Source organism: Peromyscus maniculatus, chromosome 20, assembly GCF_049852395.1.
Source record: "Peromyscus maniculatus bairdii isolate BWxNUB_F1_BW_parent chromosome 20, HU_Pman_BW_mat_3.1, whole genome shotgun sequence".
Lineage (NCBI taxonomy): Eukaryota > Metazoa > Chordata > Mammalia > Rodentia > Cricetidae > Peromyscus > Peromyscus maniculatus.
The window spans coordinates 1,524,652-1,549,751 of NC_134871.1; the positions used below are offsets into that span (position 1 = coordinate 1,524,652).

General features: G+C 40.5%; 1 long non-coding RNA gene across 1 annotated transcript; it reads right to left on the bottom strand.

Annotated features, from left to right (window-relative positions):
• Positions 1–1,044: 1,044 nt before the first annotated feature.
• On the bottom strand, positions 1,045–22,206 carry LOC143269650 (uncharacterized). Its single transcript, XR_013046228.1, has 4 exons — positions 22,090–22,206; positions 21,201–21,267; positions 18,157–18,287; positions 1,045–1,160 (listed from the first exon to the last, which is right to left on the bottom strand). It is a non-coding gene; the product is annotated as an uncharacterized LOC143269650 (long non-coding RNA).
• Positions 22,207–25,100: the final 2,894 nt, after the last annotated feature.

Sequence of the window (25,100 nt, forward strand, 5' to 3'; positions counted from 1 at the left end):
CCCACTGTAGCTCGGTCCAAGCTCACAAAGCTCCCTGGTGCTTGCAGAAATGAGTCGCATCACTGACTGACTGTGACAGAAAAGGGAGAAGACTGCAAACAGATCAAAATGCTCCATCCTAAGTCAGGGTCCCCAGAGTTAGCTTCTCCTGTGAAAATTAGTGTGAAGTCTGAAACAAAACAGGAGAACTTTCTCATCAGCACCACGGAAGGCCGAAGGTCTGAGTTTGTTAGTTGGGAGCAGTGTGACTTTGGGCAAATCCCTTAATCTTTTTGACCCAAGTTTGACAGCTGTAAACTACAGACAATGACTTCTGTTTCATAGAACTTCTGCAGAGATGAAATGAGGTCATCACTGTGAAAGAAACAAAACAGAGTGCAGCTGTGGTCACAATGGACTCCACTATTATTATTAGACAGGGGCTGGAACGTGCCCAATGCTTAGACTTTTGGGTCCATGCTTGAGTTCAAATTCCAGGCCTTGTGGTTATAAGTTATGTGCTTTTGCACAAGTGACTTAGCCTCTCTGGGCTGCCAATTCTTTATCTACACAACTAGGGAAAGTATGGAAGATATGCCATAACAGTATTATGAGTTACAAATGCTTAACTCCTGCAAAAAGCTTAAATATGGCAGGCATATGGTAAACTTTCAAGCAATATTAACTATTGCTACTATTGTTGTCATCAAGAGTAGTAGTCGTGATAAAGGTAGTAGTAGGAAGAACAATATTTTGAGAGCTCAAAAAACCTTATTTTCATGAGATAGCTATGTGGGTTGGAAAAAAGTAATGCAAAAGAGCTCTATGTAGTATCTCAAAGCATTATTGTAGGTTTTATGGTTTTACAATCCAATAGCAAAATTGTGCCATTATTCTCAGTTTGACATGAGATAAGAGACTCGGAGACATGACATGAATTTCCTGTTATACAATTAGAGCAGGCTATGTGGAGAGTCAAACACATTTCCCAATGCCAAATCCATACCCTGTTTCATAAGCTGTGCTGTCTTTCTGTATATCATCCTTTAAAAAGAACACATTGGCAGTATCACACCAGGAATTTATTTAGGTTGAACGAAACTCAGAATGTATATTAGTGCTGAGTCTTGCTGTTCTCTTAAAAAGCCTTTGTCTTCTCTGATACTGTCTTGAGCCTTCTCCTGCAAGGAATTTTCAATTAACCATTAGCTCATGTTGAAAACATTTGTTTTTAAATGCATTCATTCATTCTTGCAGGTGATTAAGGATGATGGGTATATAAATATACAAGTACATAAATGACAAATCAAACCCTGTACATATGGTAATTTAATTTTGAGATGAGTACCATGCTTATGTACTTCTATCAGGCTGCCTACTTTTGATGAATGTGCAATTTCTTACCCACCCTTTTATCACTGCCAATATTTAAGTAAATATCCTAAGTGCAGTACTAGAGAAAAACCATCAATGCCATCCAGATAATTTGCAGTTGGGGATGAGAAGCAATGGACCCTTTCTAAGTTAACTGATGTGCTTTCCTTTTTAATGCTGCATGTTTAGCAAGCATCCATTGTTTTGGAATGTGCTACTGGGAGAAAGATCTTTGATCTGTGTTGGGAATACTGTGGTGACCCATAGAGGTTTCCTAGTGAGAACTTAACTCAGGGTCTGAGAATCTGAGCTTGCTTTACCCAGCAGGGCTGGATAAGGGGATGATTTGGCCACAGACATGGTCACCAGGTGTTTAGAAGGGTCTACACTTAGCTGTGCAGTGTGCTTTAATCTTGCAAGGGGAAGGTCTTTTGCCTTGCCTCTTGGCATTGTTATAAAAAGCCCTTTTGAATAAATGGAAGGGGCCATTGGGTAGTAATCCAGGCCCTTCTGAAGCTATCTTGTGTTTGTCTTTCTTCTTGTCAACTAGGTCTCTCTTTCTAATATTTTCTTATCCCCTTCTCAAAAGAACCCTTCAAAAGGTGAGAGCTGGCCTCCCACAGAATGCAGACTTAAAGTAGGGATTACTATGCAGTTGAAGATTTTAAGAGTGTTTTAGAAATTATCACAGATTTCAGTTGTTCCTTGGTATCTGCAGGAAACTGGCCCCAGGACACATTCCTCACCCTATTCTGCACCATGGATACCAAAATGCCAGAATGCTCAACTCCCCTATAAAATGATGCTGGTTTTATATATAATCATTGTGTGACCTCCCAGATAGTTTAAATCATCTCTAGATTACTTACAGTGCCTAATAGAACATAACTGGTATGTACTTTCTATACCATACTGCATGGGAATAACAAAAAAACAAATTTACATGTTGTGTGTGGGTGAATTTTTTCTTTGTTCACTCTGTAGTTCTTTAAATTCTTGGATGTAGAACCTGCTGTCATGGACGTCCCACTACACAAAATCTTAGCATTATATAAATAAAGGGAAGGATCACCAAAGGCAGCTAAGAGAGGTTACCTATGAGGAAAAGAAGGGCTCCATCTTAGCTAGGGTTTCCACCGCTGTGATAAAACACTGACCAAAAGCAACTTGGGGGGGGTGGTATTTATTTCAGCTTACAGTTCTAGATAACAATCCATCGCTGAGGAAAATCAGGACAGGAATTCAAGCATGGCAGGCACTTGGAAGCAGGAACTGAAGCCATGTGGGAGTGCTGCTTACTGGCTTGCTTTTCATATCTTGCTCAGCTGGCTTTCTTACAGGAGTCAGGACCACTTGCTCTTGGGGGATACCACCCGTGGTGAGCTGGGTCCTCCTACATCTATCTCTAATCAAGAATTTGCCCCACCAGATAATCTGGTTGGGAGAATTTTCTCAATAGAGGCTTCTTCTTTACAGATGATATCAGCTTGTATCAAGTTGACAGAAAACAGCCAACCAGGTCTCCAGAAGGGAAGAATTAAATGAAAATGTAGGATGGTTCTATCAAGAACCTACAGGAAATTTGGTGTTGCTGAAAACAATGTGGTAGTGAAGATATAGAAGTATTGAAAGGCTTGGCTGTAGGGGACCTTGCACTCCATGCTAGGGGTGAGCCTTGATCCTAAAGTCATGGGGGAAAAAAAGTTAGACAGGGAGTGGCATGGCCAAATTTGGTTTTCAGGAAGTCACAGCTGTGAAAACGTGGAAGATCGTGTCTCATTTACATGATGGGACAGAGCACATAGCCATCCTTGCCCATTCCTCACTGTTGAGTGAGATCTGAAGCCATTCGAGCATATCTGTCTTCTTTCACAGCAAGGGGCTTAGAGGGTAACTCAGGAAATACTCCAGCTTGTTAAACTCAAAAGGAAAATCAACCCTGACTATTCAGAAAGTCAAAATGTTCAAAGCATTATGAGGAACAGTGGTGAGGCTTGGCAGGGCCATGCAGATATGTTGTGAAAGCAGAATTGAGACTCCAGGTGGCCATGAAATCTCCTAGCAGCTTTCTGCACACCCCAGGGTGTTAGCTAGCACTGAGCTGTTGTACAACTGTGGGTTTTGCAAACCTGAGCTCAAAAGCTCCTTTCCCAAAGCTGCCTCCTCCACGTACCCCACCCTGTAACCTCACCCATCTGTGAAAATTTGGGGTCTCAGGGTTGAAGTAAAACTGAAAATTCTAAAAACAACACAGGAGAGCTCTGCTAGATGTCCTCCTCAGATGCCCTTGGTAATGTGTTCCCCAGCTTTGACCACACATGTAATTCAGAGATTTAGTAAGAGAGCACTGGACAGGAGCGAGTCCTGGTTCTGGCTTTTGATTCTTGCCCTATAGCTGTTGTTATGCATTTGACCAGTAAACCCTTTAACCCTCTAGTCCTCTAAAGCCCTCATGTTCTCAGTCCCGGAAATGTAAAGTCAACAAGAGCATCTGGCCCTACATGCTGAAAGAAGACAAAAGCAACCTGCTACAATCCCACCAGGATAAGATAGCCAAGACAGAGATGAAAGTTCCCAAACAATACTGTAGGCAGTGCCTAGAAACACTGAAATCCCTCAGCGCTATTGCCAAAGGAGAAGAGAAATCTGCACATAAATACTTTACATTCTCATTTCTACAAAATAAGCACACACATAGAAATACACAGAGAATCTTGTCAAGGTCATCACTGGCCTGAAATGTTCTTTGGTAGTGTTGCTTTTATTTTCTGATAGCTTTTTACAAATGAAATACACTGCTGTCTCAGTAATAAATCTTGTTTATACTCTTGAGCATCATGGATTTGTTGTTCATTCCCCTGGAAATCAATGAAGACCTTGAGATGATGTAACATTTAATCTGAAACAAAATAACTAAATAGGAGCCATTTTTTCTAAGCAATTCTTCCATCTATCAACTCTCTCATTTTTCCTGCATACATCTGAAAGCTTCTCAAAGATAAGCAATGATGTTCCCTACTACAGTATTTACTTTTTGAAAGCAAAAAAAAAAAAAAAAAAAAAAAGCAATTTGGCTGGTCCTCCAGTATCCTCTTTAAAAACCACAAGCGCTTGGTCCCACGAAAGTACAGACCATATTAACTTACACTCATGACAGGGGCCTTGTTGATGGCAGTAGTTCTGAGTCACACCTCAGTCTGTGGGCAGATGTGCAAGAATCTTATCTCTGGTTCTCAGTGGTCAGTGCATCTGTCTCTCAGAGTCAGGGTTGTGAATTCATTTCCTATATCTGTCATCTTCATGTCTTTCTTTGTAGCTTGGACCAAAGTCCCAACAAAATATGTCAGTTGCTGTACTTTAGAAACTAAATAGAAGCAACAGAGAAAAATAGAAAAGCACAAGAGGGCATGATATGAATGCATAGTCCTTTGAAGGACAGAGAGATGGAATCAACAGAGAGGAAAAGCACTTAGAACCTCTATTTCATGGGCTTACATGAAAGTGGGATAAAAATAGGGATAGCAAGATGGATCAGTGGGTAAAGGCTGAATCTGAGTTCAGTTTGTAGAACCTTCATGGTTGTAGGAGAGCAATGACTCTTTGAAGTTGTCCTCTGACAACTATCTACAAGCATGTTGTCACACACACACACACACACACACACACACACACACACTTCACGTAAAAAGTAAAATAATCTTGGTGAAACTACTCATAGGACACTTACCAACTGTACTGAGGTTCTTTGTATGCCTTTATCTTCTATCCACAACACCTAAGTCTCTTGTCCAGCCCCATTTCCAGAGCTCTAGAATATGATAGGCACATCACTACCAGATGAATCTACTTGGATACCCAACCCACCCCTCAAACTTAATATATCCTAAATTATACTCTTCCTTCTCCCTGCCAAACCTATACCCGTTGCAGCCTCCACACCACATAGGATAGCAGCCTGTCTTTGCTGTGCATAGACCACACTAAGATTCCAGTGTGGTTCCCCACTTCCTTCATATCCCATATTCCATTTGTTACAAAAGTCCATTCACTGTCTTCTCTCATCAGCCTTACTATCACCATCCCTACCTGAACCATCATCTTCTGTTACCCATATCACTGGAAAACTCCCCTGATTTCCCCCTCCTCTCTTCACCTTATAATCTACCTAGGCTCATCAGGCTAACTGATCTTTTTAAAGCATAGCTTATGCTACTCCTGGACTCACAATATTATACTGGCTTCTTATTTAGTCTATGTGAGCATCGATGTGTATGAAGACAATGACCTAGAAGACCCTATGTAAACCCATTCCCATTATTTCTCTTACTTCATCTACGCACTGGGCCTTCATCAAGTATCATCTTACTACCCATATTCAATGTATCCACTACTGCTTACATATGACCATTTAACAGCTGAGTAACATGCTAGCTAGTATTTGAAGTCTCACATGTGCACAATACACTGTAGTTTGCAAATTACTTCTGTATATATTTTATTTAATGCTCACAATAGTGTTGTGAACTAAGTACCATTTTTTTCCCATTTTAGAGATAATAAATCTGAACTAAGAAATGTTTAAAAATTTGTCCAAAGTCACATGATTAGCACTTAGAAAACTTGTCTTCTAATATAAATACATTTGATCCTAAAAGAAGAAAGAAGTTAATATAGATTAATTCATTCTATATTCTTTTATAGTTTAAAGCTCGAATGTTTCCCTCCCCCCCAAAAAATTCATGTATTTCAGGCATGTTTCCCAAACTGATGATATTGGGTGGATCTTTAAGAGGCATGGCCTAGCAGGGGGTCTTTACATCACTGGATGTGATGTTGAAGGGCATAATGGAACCCTTTCATTTCCCAGCCATGAGTGAGTGATTCTACTTCACCATAGGATCTAGCCATAATGTGCTACCACAAGCTGAGCAGGCCAATGACTACAGACTAAAATCTATAAAACTCTGAGTCAAGATAAAGCCTAGCTTTCTACAAACTCACCATTTCAGATATTTGTTACAACAGAAAGATAACACAAATCTCTTTATTTGACATTTAAATTTTTTTATTTATATGCATGTGTGTGAGTGCATATATATGTGTGTAGGGACACTAAGAGGCCAAAGGAGGATATCAGATCCCCTGGAGCTCTAGTGACCATTAGTAGTGAGCAGGCTGATATGGATGCTGGGAACTGAACTCTAAGCTTGATTCTTTGCAAGAGTAGCAGTCACTCTTAACCACTAAGACATCTCTGCAACACTTAACAATACGTTCATTTTCCCTTAGCCTGTCATCTCTCTTTTCATTATGCCCTTTGTCACTATACATGGAAGATGTCAGAAAATGTTTGATTATCATCTTCATCATCATCATCATCATTATCATCATCATCATTATCATCATCATTCTACCAAGGTTAGTTTACCCTGGTTGTTGTGGGTCATATCATTTTTAGTCTTGAATTAAAGAGTAGGTATCAAGGTGGGAGGGGTGAGTTCATTGGGAAGCAATAGTCTTTGTCCCTGTTCTTCTTTCTGCTTTACTCCACCGTTTTCTCTATAATTGAACCTAAAAGGATGCTCATTCCATTGTGTCTCCATCTAATTCTCTGCCATCTAGAATTTTGGTTAATCAGTGCTCAACTATGTGGCTGCAATGATCTTTCCCATTATCTTTTGTAAATATGCATTTACTCATCCTTGTCTTATAAGTTGTCACCTATCTACTTGGGTATAATTTTTCTTCCCCCTTTTGAGTTTTACATTTAGTTAATGATACCATGCCTAGCTTTATCTTCTTTTTCACATATTTAGGATTTTGGCAGTAAGTCAATCAAAAAATACTTTTTTATCCTTTAATATATACAAGTATACAATTGCTGATTTAGGAAATAGAAATAAAAAGATAGGATATTGATCATGATCTTTTTGACATGGCAAGGAAGAAAAATAAAAATTGATGTAGTTTAAATCTATATAAACATTTGAATTTGAAAGTACCTAAGACACTTATTACTTTCCATTTTACAGATAATGAAACTGAGTCTTGCAAATGTTAAGGCAGTTCTGTTTTTCTTACATCAATTATTTAATTCTAGCAGCCTTCAAAGAGATGGTACAATGTCTTTTAAAAATACTGTTTTAAAACTATTTCAACATTTCCCAGATTTGTTAATTGAAGGTGCCAATTAGTTTTTCTAAGGAACATGAGGCAAAGCTGCAATGTTAAATTGATTTCATTTTATAAAAATTAGAATAAGATGACATTTTGCTGAAGCTGTGCTTTGCTAGGGAAACTAAACTTTTTATTATAATTTGCATAACTTTCATGGGTACCTAGGGATTCAGGAAGGGCATTTAGGAAAACTTGCTAAGATGGAAGAATAATAATGCCAATGTCAAGAATAGAGGCCTATTCCAGTAGTATGACATGGCCCTTCATAGCTCATTCACTGAGTTGGTCCTCTGCAAGATCACCATTCATTCTTAACCACTGACCATCTCTGCATCCCCTACCTTTATTCACTCAACAGCCATTCCATGAACCCCATTAGTACTGTGGTCAGATGTGCAGATGGCTCTCATCTTGTAACCATGCCATTTTATGCTTCCACTCATTACAATGAAAAATCATTATGCATTCAGTAGAAATCATACTTGGAAGGTTCAATTCTCATCTCTTTTTCTAGGTTAGCCATATATGGTGTGATCCTGTCTTACAATGTTCAATAGCAGCAGGTAGCCTTGTGATCACAGACAGAAACAAGCACTATTATGTGGGATACTGTAGTCAAAAGGTTACATGAGATGTTGAACATTCTATTATAAAACCAACTTCTGTTAAATGATGTTGTCCAACTGTAGGTTTATGTTCTAACCATGTTTCAGAGAAGCTAGCATGAACTAAAATGCCAGTATGCTAAAATGCATTAAATGCATTTTCAACCTATGACATTTTTCAACTTACGATGAGTGTGTCTGAATGTAACTTATGGTAAGTCAAGGAGTGTCTACACAATAAATTTGAGCTAGAAAAGTTCCTGGGATACAAAGAAGCTGAGGAAGTATGGGCTTATGAACAGCAAATCACTCAAAACATTGAGGGAAATGGAGCAGGGGGGTAGAAGATGAAGAAAGGGGTTTGGTTCCAAGGAATATATATAGAATAATCTTTCCATTTGCATTTTATTTCTCAAGCAATTGATGAGCATTGGGGACTCAGAGTTAGGAAAGTGGTATGGTCACTTGAAGTTTTCCAAGTCAAAGATCTAAAGTATACATAAGCATGGAGGGTAGGGATGAGCATATAAGAAACAAGGAGATCAAGAAAGAAACTACCATGGTACTCCAAGATCTCTATACATAAAAGCCAAAAGAGCAGGGATGAAAAAAAAATAAGAATACACAAGAGAAATGTTTAGTGTATTGATTAGACTTTGGCAGAATGGAAGAGTCATAAGGTACTACAGTTGTCCTATCCATTGTGTTAGCATTCAACACAGCTTCCTTTCTGAGATCATCATGGCCATATTCTGTGTGACCCTTTCCAACTTAGAAACAGAGATAGATACCTGACTCCCAAACAGGCCAATAGGTTCTCCACTTTGGAAAGCTTAGATAAAGACACACTGAATTGTTCATATGCTGGAAAGTCTTGGATATTATTGGATTAGGAACGATAAAGACATGAAGACTAAAAGCCACCTTGAGGCAGAAGAAAGTGGTATCTAGGCTGGATATGGAAGACAACTTATACAAAGAAGAAATACTGAAAGAGTATCCAGGAGAGGAGCAGAAGATAGAGTGAATGGGATGGGAAGCAAGTTTCATAAGAGATCATAGTTTCTGCATGACAAAAGAATGAATAAAGAATTATTATTGTTCCAAAGAAGCAGCAAGATGTACCCGTAAAACCAGGATAAGGTATTATATTCTTCATTAGAGAGGTTTTAAGGGACAAAAGAAGAGAGCCTGTTAAGGACCATAGGAAGCATTCTGTCCCGGCTGTCATGACACCAAATATGTCACAATGAAGTTATGACAATAAGTGCTTTATGAATGTGACAAATTAAATATTTGTTTGACTTTAAGAAAGAAAGCCTTCTGAAGGAAGAGTTGGGTAACCACAGACATTATATTTACACATTTCTATAGCAGCAGTAAATTGCAATGCTCATTTTGGGGTTTGGGGTTTTCTGAAGAATGTTTGTGGTGAAAGAGTAACAAAGGCTCTCATTGAAGAAAAATGTAAACGCGTATGTGGTGGCCACTATGCCACATGAACACAGAACTTAGGGAGGTTGGTGAAACGTTTTCTCTAAGGGAACCCAGCAGCATGAGGCTAAATATTATGGTGGAGATTTGAAGAAGAAACTGTTAGGAAGCAGGATAGTATGCTTACATGAGTGAAGGGGGTATAGAAAGGTATTTCCATGGAGAAGAAATCTACAGCATAAGTTCATGAGTTCCTAAATTCAAAAAAAAAAAAATGATGTCATGATGGAATTACCACACACACTCTCTCACTGGTACTTCATAAATGCATACACTGACTCAAAGGTAATAGTTTGTCTCTTGAGAGTATTTAAATGTTTATTTATTGATGAGCTGATTTTTTTTTGTTTGAGTCTCTAACAGTTTTAATACTTAGTCATAAGCCACATGAACTTTGAAGTCCAGCACACTTACCCCAATTCCTAACCTTGACATTTCCTAGCTGGTTACCATGAGCAAGCTACTGAGTATCTCAGGGCCACAGTGTGGTAAAACTGAGACTACACTAGTGTTTACTTCATTGTATGGTTCTAAGAATTTACTACTTTCTGGCAACACAGCAATACTGGAAGCACATTGTTTAAGAAAAACACCTATACAATCCACTTTCTAACAAAATCATCTCAAAGTTGGAAATAGGTTGATAAAGGAGAATTCAGGTATTTGTTACCTTTTCTAAAATATTGCAGGAAATTTGGCAAAAAAAAATATTCTATGATGTCATTTTAAATAAAGCACCTATCCTTTTTGCCTCTTCACAGAACCCTTTTGATTTTGATTCACCTAGGCCTACATTATTAAAATAACTAAAATTCTATCACAGATTTGTATGACCTCTCCATTTTTCTCTGGAATTACTGATAAACATTTTCTTTTTCTTTTAATTGTTATCAAAATTCTTTCGAACTAACATTTGAATTTTTTAATTATTCAATGCTGGAAACATGATACTGCATTCCTTTGTTCCCATGGTCACTTGCTGATCATCCATTAAATACAAGACATGTTACAGTCATGTCGGGGTATGTAGTGGTTTGAATAGGAGTGGCCCCATAGACTCTTATATTTGAATATTTGGTCATTGGGGAGTGGCACTATTAGCAGGTGTGTCCTTGTTGGTGTAGCTGTGGCCTTGTTGAAAGAAGTGTGTCACTGAAGATGGGCTTTAGGTTTTCAAATGCGCAAGCCAAGCCCAGTGTCTCTCTCTTCCTGCTGCCTGCAGATCCATATGTAGAGTTCTTAGCTACCTCCCCAGCACCATGTCTGCCTGTATGTGTCACCATACTTCCCACCATGATGATAATGGACTAAACCTCTGAACCTGTAAGAAAACCCCAATTAAATGCCTCCCTTTGTAAGAGCTTCTGTGGTCATGGTAACTTGTCACAGCAATAGACACACTAAGACAGGTTATGATGCTGATTCACAGAAGTTCTCCTTGTGGAGTTTTAGTGAAGTGCAATGTAATTACATGATTATATAGATAAAGACATGCAGAAGGAGGGATTGCTTTAAGAGACCTTCAATTACACTTCTAAAGAAATGCTTCTTTTTTACTACTACTCAGGATTGGTGACATAAACAATAGAGATCACATGGGCATAATTGGTACAGACATATGACTAAAGGTCTTAGAGAGTCAGTTACTTCCTATAAGTGATGAAGTAGGACAGGGGAGGCATCATTGAATAATAGTTAAAAGAGAATAGCGTCCATGATAAAAGTTTTGTTGAGCAAGTCATAATATATATTAATATAAAAATACCAGGGAGCTATTTAAGTAAATAGATGAATACCTAATGACTTGAAAATAATGTGTGGTATCATCTACACAGAAAAGCCAGATCGCAAAGCAATATATCCAGTATGACTCCAAGTTTGGGTCAGAAAGAAAAAAATAGAAAAGTTTTGCTATTTGCTAAGAAAATAGCAAAGATACACACTGCCATACCCTTATGACTATTTCTGAAGACAGGGATTAAAACAATTTTCTTCATCCGCTTTGTGCTTTGTTTGCGTTTTCCAGTTTTAGCTTGGCCACTGAGGCCATCTCTAAGTGTTCAGGATTTGGATGGTCTCCAGATTCTATTACTGTAGTCAATGCTTTGATGAAATACATGCCCATAAATATCTGTGTGTGTCCCTGTACAGGAACACAAACTCAATGATTTCCTCTCTGTGATCACGAGCAAACTTCACTGGACTTCTGAGCCTCATTCACTGCCTTTTGTTTTTGTTCTTTTTTCCCCCTTTATCTTAGTCTCACTATGTTACTCACACTAACATCAATATGTAGTCCTAAGTAGCATTCCAGGTATTTGCCACTGGGCTTAACTCGTTTTATTCTAGTAGGAGTATTGGGGGGAGGGAGCATGCATGTGCATGTATGCAGGTGCATGTGTTTGTGCATGTCTGCCAATGGCAGACAATCTCATCTGTCATTCCTCAGGTGCTGTCCATCTTGTTTTTTGAGAGACAATCTCTCATTTGCCTGAAAAATGCTAGGCTGACGGAAGAGTGAGGCCCTGGGAACCATCTGCCTCCATCTCCCTAGCACTGGATAATAAGCATGTGCCACGATGTCTGGCTTTTGTTCTGGAGAACTGAGCTCAGGTCCTTGTGTATGCAAGGCTCACACTTAATTCATCTATCACCTTGACCCTCATTCCACAAAATCAGGGTAATAATTTGCCTTCCCAGGGTATTGTGGACCTTGTACACATCAACTCCTATAACTTACACTAGTCAACATACAATAAGTATTTAATACATGTTAGATGTTGTGGATTTTCCTTAATAATACAAGAAAGTTTTTATATTTTCTATTGCTCTTGGGTAGTGGTTCTCACTATTCCTGATGCTGTGACCCTTTAATATAGTTCCTCATGTTGTGGTGATTCCCCCAATCATAGTTTTTTTCATTGCTACTTCATAATTGTAATTTTCTACTGTTATGAATTATAATGTACATATCTATATTTTACGATGGCCTTAGGTGATCCATGTGAAAGGGTTGTTCAATACCTATAGGGGTCGAGGCCCACAGGTTGAGAACCACTGCTTTAGGGTTTGTTGTTGGTGTGCTTGTTTAAAGTTTGTCATTTGGACTATATGTGATGTTCTCTAATTAATCTTTTGCTCTCATTCTGTCTTCCTATTGTTAGTTTCCAAATTGTTCCATAAGGACCAGGAGGATGGCTCAGCAGATTGGAGTACGTACTCCAAGCCTGGAAACCTGAGCTGAGTCCATGGGACTCACACAATGGAAGGAAAGAACAAAGTCCCAAAAGTTGAGATGTACGCTGACTATGACATGTGCTCTATGGTGCATGAGCATTCCTAGAGACATAACACACACACACACACACACAGAGAGAGAGAGAGAGAGAGAGAGAGAGAGAGAGAGAGAGAGAGAGAGAGAGAGAGAGAAGAAATTGAAGGTTCCTTAAAACTCATTCTCAAGTCATATAATATAGACCACTTCTTCCTCTTAATATGAAAACTCATTTAAAAGAATATTTTAAGCTGGACAGTGGTAGTGCACACCTGTAAGTCCAGTACTTGGGAGACAGAAGCAAGCTCTCCCAGTTTGAGCCAGCATGGTCCACATAGCGAGTTCCAGGACAGACAGGGCTACACAAAGAAACCCAAATTAAAAAACAAACAAACAAAAAACCCAATAATAATATTTTTAAGCTGTTCAATCACTCCTCTTAACATAGTTAGGTCTGAAAGTTATTTAGAATTTAATTCTACAGGGTCACAATGAATTCTGAAAGAACACTGGGATCCCTAAAGGATTTCATGCCTCACTTTTCAAGGGAACGTTACAATTGGAGTATTTGTTACCAACATTCCCCTCTGGGGCCTAATTGAGGTATCAGTCAAAAAAGGGAGGGTCTTTTTTCTTTTTTCTTTATACAAGCAGGAACACACACCTGCCTAAAGCAATTACCTAGAACTGAAGAGAACATGACTGAAATGTTTGGAGTTTTGTAGAACATAACCCTATCACATTAAACAAAGCCGTACTTGCAGGATGAGACTCTTCATTATCCAAACATGCTCTGGTTTTCGGCAAAGGGAGTCAGTGCTTCCACAGTCCTTTGTGCTTCCCCTACATGTGGCTCACATGAAGGAATTTGGATACATGGCCTGTAGATTTGCTGAGCCACTAATTACATGGGTGACCTTGTGCTAAAATTAACAGGTAACTTCTTTGAACTTCCGTTTTCTATCTGTGGAATGGGGCATAGCATCAACTGATGTTCAAGTCTCCACACAGTCCAAATATTCCATGGTGCTTTTCTCCAGAGTTGTTTTGGAGTTAGGAATGCCGGAGTCAGTCATTAAAAGTTACACCAACCTTCCCTTTGGCACTCACAGGAAACGGGTAGAAATTCACATGCTAATATTTTCTTCCCTAACATGCAACCAGTAGTTATAAGGCACCTATTAGGTGTCGGATGTTGTTACATGCTAGCATGAACACATGGTGAGCAATTTAGAAATAGCCTCTGTCCTTTGAAGTTTCGAAGGAGATCAGATAATGAAGCAAGTGACAACAATTAAGTTTGATAGGTGCATTGACCTCAGAGAGTGCCAGGTTTGAAAGGCTGTGATTTTAAAGCCGGACCAAGGAAAAGAAGAAGTTAATTGCACTGATGTGTCAGCTTTTAGAGACGATCTTCCTTGGCCCTTCCCAACATTCTCTGTCCAGGCTGGATAAGCCACTATCTTCTAGACTTTAGGGTGTTTAGTGCCCACTTCTACCTACACAGCACTAAAAAAATGTACATTTGTTATAAATTGATATGTATTCAAGCTGACTCCTAAATACTTAGGTTTATATGCATGTGCTACCCTCAGCCTTCACCACAGAAGCTTCTCTTTGCAATGAACACCAATTAATGAAGAGACATGTGGCTGCCCAAGGCGATAAGAACAAATGACTGTTGTATGCTCAGCCTTAAACAGGACACTCATCATCTCCTTCCAAGCTCAACAAGCATTGTGGAAGAAGGGGCATAAAGAATGTATGAGCCAGGTAATGAAGAGGAATGCTTTGGAACACAGTCTTATAGGCATGTCGTTACTGTGGCATTCATGAACTCACTGGAGGTGGGGCTGCCTGTACATGGCCTGCACAAAACCAACACCCTAAACCTTCAGTGATAAATGGAGGAAGGGTTCATGGGGTCCCACCCAGGAGAGTGACTAGTAGTCAAGGGCTGCTAAAGAAGAGTAAGACATTGTCTTCAGTGATGGAGCAACTGATAAGTTATTCATACTCCAGTAGATAACTTCACAGCCCTGTTAGTGACCCTGATTAAACCCAGCAGGTCACAAAGCAGAAACTAAAATAAAATAAGAAGACATAGAAGTTGGATGGGACTTGGTGGGAAGAGGGATTAGAGTTGGGAGAGGAAGCTAAAGAAGGTGGGGGAGGAAGGCAACCAAAATCTACTCCATGCTTGCATGAATGTTTTGAAAAATAAGTTAATTTTAAAAATGCATGTTTGTGTCTATCCTGTTACATATATGGTCTTCAAGATATGACATCTAAAATCATGTACCTGCGTTCCCACCCATTATCCCTTTTTTGCCACATAGTGTGATTTTTTTTCCTTAATGTATATTGCTTGTACCAAGTACTGGGTTTCATTGACATTTTTTTACATAGAGATAAGGTACTTTGATTTGCCTTTATTTCTCACATTTATCCTCCTTTTCTCATTCTCTTGCTTATCTTTCTCTTCCCAAATACACATCTACCTTCATCCTTCCTTCTTTTTTTTGTAGATTCCACACAGTTGAGAAAAGATATATACTGGTCTTTCTGAATCTGACTCATGTTGATTAATATGACAATCTCCAGTTCTACTTATTTTCCTAAAGATGTGATTTTGTTCTTAATGGTGGACTAATACTTCATTGTGTATATACATCCCATTTTCTTTGTCCATTCCCTTATTGATGGGCATCTGTACTGATTGCAAGACTTGACTATTCTTAATACTGCAGCAATAGACCTAGGTACATAGCACAATTCTTGATGTCTCGTGTAGGCTCAGAACATGCTAGTTAAATACATGTAAGAAGCAATCCACATACTATTTGAGAGGAACAATGACAGGTGATGGAACTCAGCATCAAATCAGAAACCAATCAGTACTAGTGCTGAGGACCATCTTTAGCCAATTAAGCACTGTCTCCCAAGGGGATTATATATAGTAAGGCAATACTCTATTGTCATTCTCTTATAGAGTTGAGAATTTTGTTATTGGTACTGTTGTTGTTTACTGCCCTAGTGTCTCTAATTTTTTTCCTTTAAAGGGCACATGAGTTTGAGGGAAAGATGCTAGAAACACCCTTCATTCACTGAAAGGTTGATGAATATACATAGGTGTACAGGTACACACATACAAACATACAAATACAACCATGCACATACACACACACACACACACACACACACACACACACAGAGGAATATCCTCCAGCCTATTCAATACTTCTAATTAATATTTTCCCAACATTTTTTATTATTTGGGAATTGAAATTGCACCCCTACTATAGCAACTTCCCAGTCCTCCCAGGTCTGTCCCCCAACCCTTATGACCTCCCGGAAGAAGAGAAAGAGGAGGGAGAGGAGGAGTGTAGTGGGTAGCCATTCCAGCTTTGATCTGGAAGTTCCAACCCCCATTGAGACTTTGGCAACTGTCACGCCTACGAGGCAGGGCCAGGGGAGGTGCCTGGAGACCCGAGATCTGGATGGACGAGCGAGTGCTCTCTCTGTTCTGGGGCCCTGAAGGGTGGAGGTGGATGGAGCAGAGCTCTAGAGAACACCACTGGACTGCAATACACCTTCCCTAGACCCGCTACCTACCTATCCCTTAATTTGTAAGTTACGCCATTAAATAAATATCCTTTTAACTATGTGGAATGGCCTTAATAATTTCACCAATATCTGGCGCTCACATGGGGCAAATTCCAAAGGTCTGGGTGGCTCCCACCCTCTCCTCCCTGGCTGGCGGGTACTTAAACCCACCTGCAAAGTTCCATATAACCAGGGAACACCTACACGGTTCCATTCCCAAAAAAGGGAACAGCTAGTCTGATCTCAGTTCCCTGAGGAGGAGGAGGAGGAGGAGGAGGAGGAGGAGGAGGAGGAGGAGGAGGAGGAGGAAAAAATACACAGTCTGATTTGTATTGTTCATATATTCACTGGATCATGGTCAAACTCCCAGTGGCTAGCCCCTTAAAGAAAAATTGAGTCCTTCCCCCACCTGCATCCTGGCAAAAGCCATCAACTGTATAGAGCTACTCTTCAACATCCTTATCATAATATAGGAGAGTTTTTTTCAATGACTTTCTGTCTAAGCCGTTTCTTTTTTGTTGGGGGTAGGAGGGACAAAGGATAGAGGGCTGTCAGTGGCCTATATTGCCACCAAGGTTCTGGGAGATGTGCATGGTCAGTGCTGCTGCCTAAAGCTATGTTGAAGTCCATGAGCTGGGCTACCACTAAGGTCCATATTGGTGTCCATGGTCCATGCTTCCTCAGAGGCCATGCTGATGTCCTTGGCCTGTGTTACTGCTGAGGGCTATGATGGTGTCTGTGACCCATGCTGCAACAGAAAGCCATGTTGATGTCCATGGTCTGTACTGCCACTGAAGACCATGCTGAAGTCCATGGTATGTGCTGATACTAGAGATCATGTGAATATCTGTGGTCCAGGCAGTTGCCAAAAGCCATGCGGAAGTCCATGATCCATGCTCCCACTGACTGTAAAGGGCAAGAAAGCTGCCCTTTGTTGAGAAAATGGGACATAGAAGGCTTTTCATATCCTTATTAACAAGTGTCCTCCTACTCCACTTAAGGGTATGATACTTCCTACATAGATATTTTTAGTAATAAGTCAGCAGAAGGCCATAGAAGCCAAAGGTCTGGAAGACAACTCTAAGGCATTGATCACCTTGTTGGTTGCAGAAAGTACACTAGCAGCATCCTGTTCAAGTTTGGGTACTTAGCCAGCTGCTACCTGGCCAGTTTATATCAGGAGAGTAGGGTTGTTTTTGCTCTTTGGTTTGGGTTTGTGTGTGTGTGTGTGTGTGTGTGTGTGTGTGTGTGTGTGTGTGTGTGTCTATGGATAACTTGGCATCTGTGATTCTGCATGCTACTTACTCACCATCTGTCCCTGACCTCCCCACTTGTATTTTTTCCAGTGACTCCTTGCTCCCAGCATGCCTCATCTCAGTTCTCTCTTAAAGCCCAGTATTCTCCCATCTTGTTGCCTTTGCACAGACAATTCTGACAGCCAAACTCTTCCACACTCACTTTTTCAACTGTTTCTGCATCTTCAAATCTTTCTCACCCTCAAGATCCAAGTGTCACAAGCCAGTGTTTAGGAGCTTGATATGGTTCCTTCTCCCGTCCCTCCCCAGATCTTTATGGAGACCTCTATTTGCTCACACCCTGCTTTGTGCTTCCTACATAGTGCTTTAGGAGTTCAGTCATGGTTCTTACCTTCACAGAAAGAAAATCCATTGTTGGATCTTGAGCTACAGGATGCTCAGTTCTCTGGAGTCTGTAGAATCAACTGGACTCACCACCCCCTGGTACAGTGCTTACTCTTCAAAATAATTGATGATCCTGGTCTTTGGAAGAAGCAAGAAAGAATTTAGAGATCTGGTTGCTACAAAGGTTCTTCAAATTGTCTCCATTGTCATGTCTTGTCTTCACATGATTTAAGATGGCCTTGGATGGAAAATAACAATCCTAAGAGAACAGCATAGCTCAGACACAGACATATAAACAGGCTTTGACTTCCAGAAACTGCAATGACTTAAACCCACAGTGGGGGAAAAGATATAATTGGAAAAGCATAAAGAACCTCAGAGGGTAAATACGCACCATGTTAAAGGAGTGGGCCACTATGTAGACCACCTAGGGATACTAATCAGGGAAGTCAAAGGTGAATTTCCAAAGATGAATATGGATGCTTTATTAACAAGGCCTAGAAGTAATCAGGGAAACGAGCCAAGGGAGTCTGTTGAGGCTCCTTGGCTGTACAATGGCTTTTGAGTTATCCTAGGGTATAAGAAAGAGAAACAGAAAATTTGTATAACATGCAAACACTCTTTTCACAATAAAAAAAAATCTGTGAAAAGGAAATGAGCTTACTGTATTCCAAAGTCTTAAAAGAAACAAGACAACACGGATGTAATAGATGCCTTTCCTCGGGCTATGGGAAGAGCATGACTTCAAATTAAGAACTGTTTCTTGTTACTCATATTTATTCATTTCATTCATGCAGTGATTTACACCTTTTTTTTTCTCCTCAAAGCACTGACTCTTGCCCCAAATGGTACCAAGCTTGAGTAGTTTAGGGGTGAATGGTGTATAACATGGACTTCATTTTTCATGCTCAGATGCCTGTGCGTAAAGCTTGATTCATTCCTGTACAGGATTAGGAGTAGAACCCAAGATAACAACTAGTGCTCTCTCAAAAGGACATTTTCTTCATCTCAGTTCCCTTTTTCTTCTGTTTCTCTGTTTGCCAATAGCTTGTCATCTTGAGAGCTCCAAAAATAACACACACAAAAAGCTGGTCAAGTAGAGAGAAATCTGAGGTAAGGAAGGGACTCAGTGTCAGTATCTTGCCCTGCTGCAACACTTTGTTTTTGATAGAGCAAAGCAGTGAATGAATATCCACATGGCAGAAAGCCTTTTCTGTCATCTGCTATGAATTTTTAGACTCATACTTTAGACTCCATTTTCCCACTTACGTCATGGGTTGACGCTACAATTGGAATTTTAAATGTCCCTATAGGCTCATGTGTTTGAACACTTGGTCTCCAGCTGGTGGCAATGTTTAAGAAGATTGTGGAACCTTTAGAAGGTAGATCCTTGCTAGAAGAACTGAGTTGCCGATTGCTTGTCTTGAGCTTTGATGTATCAGCCCCGTTCCCTGTTCACTCATTTGGTGTGACTGGCAGCCTCCCCCTCCCAACATGCTTTGCCTACCGTGATGGACTGGATCCCCTCAAGACAGAATTTGAAATAAACCCTTCCTCCCTCAAGACTTCACGTCAGATACTTTGTCACAGCAATGAGAAAAGTTACTAATACAGTGGATAATAATGACATATCCAGTCCTCACAATATCAGGACTGGAAGACACGATTTACAAACCAAATCCAGCATTCCATTTGGATTTATATAGCTAGAGAGTTAAAAAAAATATGATTTTGAATGGTGGAAAAATAACAATGACATTTCATAACAAATATAAAGGCACCATTCAGTATTCTCTGTAAGTTTGTTTAGTTTAGTCACTCCCATTGACTGTCTTAGAGTCTACGGTTGCTGTCCACTGAGGTGTTATAGCTGAGTAGTTGAGAAATAGAGACTATACATCCTCAACATTTAACCACCTGGTCCTTTACAGAAAAACTTTTCTGCCCCCTCATTTTGTTTTTCACAACAACCCAATATGGTAGTCCCTGACAGTCCTCTCAATTTTGTGGTGAGGAGACTGAGGCATGGGACATCTTGTTCTAATGAATTATCATACTTCCAGAAAGCAGATTCAGATACATACCATCCAAATACTATAATACATGTGCACATCCATGTTTTATAGACTCCAGTCTTCTTTATCTTTGTCACTCCTTATAATCACCACAGAAACCCTCTTGAGAAGTCTTGTTCCACCATTTACCTTCCATTACTCCATGTCTTCTTCCTCGTGTCTGTGTCACTTGCGATCTGTGCCATTCTTACATGCTCTTAGCCATGGACTACAAAGTCACTTGTGTAGTGGTCTTGCTTCCCAGGGGAAAACAAGTCCTGTTAGGAGCAGGGGATGTGCCTTTATCCTACCTAGACATTAGCACAAAACCTGATTCATGGGAAGACACTAAGGAACTAGAAAGTGGTTGTGTAAACTTGAATTAACCAGCCTCTGATTTGGTGTCTTTTTCTCTCTACTAAAGCAAGTTCCTGTGTGGCAGGGATTAAAAACTCCATTTCAAGGAAGAACACACGCTAGTTCCCAAGGAACCATGCTTAGAGACTCCTTGCACTGAAACATTAACATTCAACCTTCCTCAATTAACATGGGTGTTTTTGACCCATACAGAAGATTTACCTCTTTGGGGATCTTCTGGGAAAACATTTCAGTTTCCTCTTTATTAGTCCACCTTTTGTACTGTTAGTTGGCTCAGTATTTTCACCAACATCTACAAAATCAAGTGGAACTTCTTCATCTCAACATTTAGGAGCGTCCCTATACTTGTCACCTAAGATAGCTATCCAAGCGACCTCTTCCACGTTGTTGTCTCACATCCTGGACTCTGCTGCAATATGACCCAAACTATGACTGTCATCCAATGATCAAGCCTTTGACTACAATGTGTACCAGCCGACATCTCCATCCATCAACATTTTCAAATGCCTGTTAGCGTGGTGGAATGCCTTGTCTTACATGACTGGGACAAGCACTACCATCTCGTCCTCTCTCATGTCTGACCTCACATTTACAAAGTGAGCACCTAAAGAAGACTTACCTCCTTCCATGCGCTTGCTTCCTGTTCTTGCTTGGAGCCATGGTAGTTATAGAGAGGTAGGGACATTCTGAAAACACACAAAGGGAAAAAAATAACTATGTGCTTTATTTCTCAGACTCAGCCATTTATCTAGCATTAGTTATGCACCTGTAGTGTGATGGGTACTGTGCTCAGAAGTTTACATTCTGTATCTCTCTCTTGCTATTTCCATCAATTTGGTCAGGTGGACTATTATTGGCTTCATTAAACACAAAGGGAAACCTGGGCTCAGGATCATGGCAATTTGCCCAAGGACACATAGCTATTTGTGTCTTGACCATGAAACAAATCTATTTGTCTTTTCCTCACATATCAGCACCCCAGGATAAATATCTTCTCGTCAAAGAGCTAAGGGACTTGAAATGGAAAGTTACTTGCTGTATTCATCATTGGTTCCACAGACACTATATTGGGTAGCTGGAACCTAGAAGAGAACCAGAAGCTTTCCAGCCATCTTAGATACTACATTAAATTACAGAAATGAATAAAGGAAAAAAAGTATACTTTAACAAGTATTGTGATGAAGATAGAGGGAGTGATATCTGAAAATCATACCTGAGCAAGACCAATGTTTGACGTAGATTTTAAGGCAGGGCTCTAAGCAATAGACATTGAAATGCAACACAGAGGGTGAGAATGAGATTGTCACAAGATGAAAGCTTTCCAAGAAGATGAACAGCTATGGCAAAGGAGTTGAAGCACATGGTTCAGTGAGCCTCATCACAGAACAAAGGACTGCAGTGTGGTCAAGCAGGATGGGACAGCAGGCGGGCGAAGTGAGGTGAAGCTGGAAAACTGAAAAGCCAGTGTGATGCCGAGTTGCTCTGCTGAGAGAAGTGGTCTCTCTCACCTGAATACTAGCACTTTGTGGATGATAAGCACACAGCAAAATAATGGACTGACTCAGGTCTACAAACGGGTACCCTCGTATCCTGATGTGATTCATCAATCGTGGTTTCGTGGATTCTAGAAATGTAAATAATGCATATACAAGAATCATGAAATAGCCCAAATAGGGATGAGAATACACCTCAAAGTCATGCTAGTTCTGCCATAAAACATATGAATATCCATATTAAGTATGATAGTTGAGTGTAGGAAACTGTGTATTAGTTCTTGACAGGTGTTGTGACAAGTAACTGTCAGGTAGTGGTTTACCCAAATGAGTTGCAAACTTGTGCTTCACAAAGCTCTGTATAGTTCAAGGTTGTAGATGGATCACAAACTGTTATCAGACCTTTCCATTTCTTCCCCTCTTCATCTCCCTCTCTCTCTCTCTCAGACTGCTTCTCATTTAAGTTCCTTGGATCCACATTTCCAAGGGAATGTGCTCTCTCAGCCTCTTCGGTTCACTCTACATACTGCAGTTGCCTTCTGGAGTTATATCATAAGTCACTACCTATATATCTCACTGCCCTAGATAGCTCTGAGCCCTTGAGAGTGGTAAACATCTCTCACTCATCTCACAACAGGGCTTGATTCAAAATATCACTGAAGAACTGTTTGTCAAGTCGAATTATACTGACCTTCTGCCCAGACCTCCTTTCCTTACAGCACAATTCTTCTTCAAAGGGTTCCTATGGTTTCTCTTCTGGAGAAGGCAACTGTCACAATCTATTTAAAGATTCAATAAACTTCCCTCAATAAATCCCCATTGATCACTCAATTTCCAGCCCCACGTGAGCCATCTGGACATTCTGCCCATCACAGTTATTTAGGGACCCTGACAGCCCTCTATCACTGTAGAGTTTGGGGATAGGGCATTTTTCACCAGACATTCTGTCTCCAACCACCAGGCAAAGAATGAAGGGCAACACGAGAACTTCCCTGTAGGGTAGGTCTGGGAGTGACAGTTACTAGTTCTGTCTACTTTACACTGACTGAGTCAGACTTGGACTTAAAGATGGTAAGGGCATCCAGTTCATCTCATCCTGGCCTATTCTCCATCAGCAAAATGAATTTTTCTATGGAGTGGGGAAACAATGTATGTTCTGCTGAAGGAATCCAAACATTTTGAAACAATCTTATGAACAACCATAATCAGTGACTAAAATGTCAAATCCCTATGAAAGCCCACAGGGATTCCTCAAGTCATGCCCTGAATTGAAGACAAGTTCTAGGAATGTTTCATGGTTAGCAAGCCCTATGACACTTTCTCAGTCTCTGAAAATATTTCTTTGGAATGGTTCTCCTTAATGATATAGATATATAGAAATATATGTAGATAGATATAGACAGATAATAGATGGTTTTTGTTTGTTTGTTTTATCGTTTTTGTTTTTGTTTTGTTTTTCTTTTAACCAAAGCCCTCTGGATAGTTGGTTTCATATTGGTAAGACTTTAAGGCAGCGTAGTGCAATAATCTGACTTGGGAGGAGGCTTCTTCTATCTGAAGGTGTAAAACCTCAGCAGGGTTTCAGAACTCATTGAGAAGGTAAAATGAAAAAATTCTCCCCTGGCTTATTTGTTTTAATTGTCAAATGAGGAACTTTACCAACTTGGGTGGAGTTTTCAACATGATTGGCCTAGCTGAAACATGGAGGAAGTGAAAGCCAGAGAAAGAAGGGTACCATCGATATTGTGTACAAAACATGAACTGGCTGAGGAGCCCTCATGGAACTGGATCAGGCCCTCTGGATAAGTGAGACAGCTGATGAGCTTGAACTATTTAGGAGGCCCAGGCAGTGGGACTGGTGTTAGTTATTTAGCTGCGTTGTGTTCTTACCCTGCAAGGAAATGTCACGAAACACGACAGAATCCACTTATAGAGTTTATTAGAAATACAGGGATAGAGAGTGCGCAGGCCTGTGGGAGAGACACGTGCATGGAGAAGAGGAGAGGAGAGAAGAGAACCGGGAATATGGCGCTCCGCTTTAAAAACCGGCTGGGGGAATGGCCAGGTCACGTCACTACTCCACGCGTGTGCGTAGATCACATGGTCACGTTGGCGCTTACGTAGCCATGTAACGTCACGGATTCTGGTCACGCGAGATGCCTTGGCCGGAACTTACTAGGCGGAGGTGTCCGGCCTGACCGGAATTGGCTAGGCGGAAGTGTCCGCCTGGTAAATGCGACCGTGGGGTGGGGGGCGTGTTGTGAACCCTTCAACTGGGACCTGTCCTTAGTGCATGAACTGGCTTTCTGCAACCTAAGGCTTATGCTGAGACATTTTGCTCAGCCTTGGTATAGGGAGGAGGGGACTTAACCTGCCTCAACTGAATCTACCAGGCTGAGCTGAATCCCCAGGGGAGACCTTGCCTTGGAGGAGGTGGGAATGGGGTGAGGCTTAGCAGGGGAAGGCTGGGGGCTGGGAGGAGGGAGGACAGGGGAATCCGTGGCTGATATGTAAAATTAAATTGATTATTAAAACACACACACACTATCACAAATGGTCTGGGCTGTTTGGTTTGCTCCCCACCACCACCACCACCACCCTAACCAAATTATTAGGATTTCTGTGTTCAGCAGTAAATCTCTTCCAATTTGGGAATCACCATGAAAATACTCTGCTCAGATCTGCTAAGGAGGTAATTGACTGCATGTCTCAGCTCTTGGGGCCCTGTTGTATCCATTGGTCTGAGTTAATAAGCTGGAGTTGTGGGGGTTGTAGCTCAGGCTTGTCTCTGCAGTGTGGAGTTGCTTTAATGGGTAATTCTGACCCAAGGAATCCCTAATTTTCAGTTAAGTACTAGATGATAATCTGACTCTCTTGCTACATAATTTCCTTTCTTCTTCCTCTCCTTTCACAGATGTGAGACCTGCAGGGGGGTCTGAAGCCTCTCCCTGCCTTCTCTTACTTCCTCCCTGTTTTCCTTCACAGGTGTTTCCTCAAACAAATCTTCTCTTGGGTACTTCTCAGAG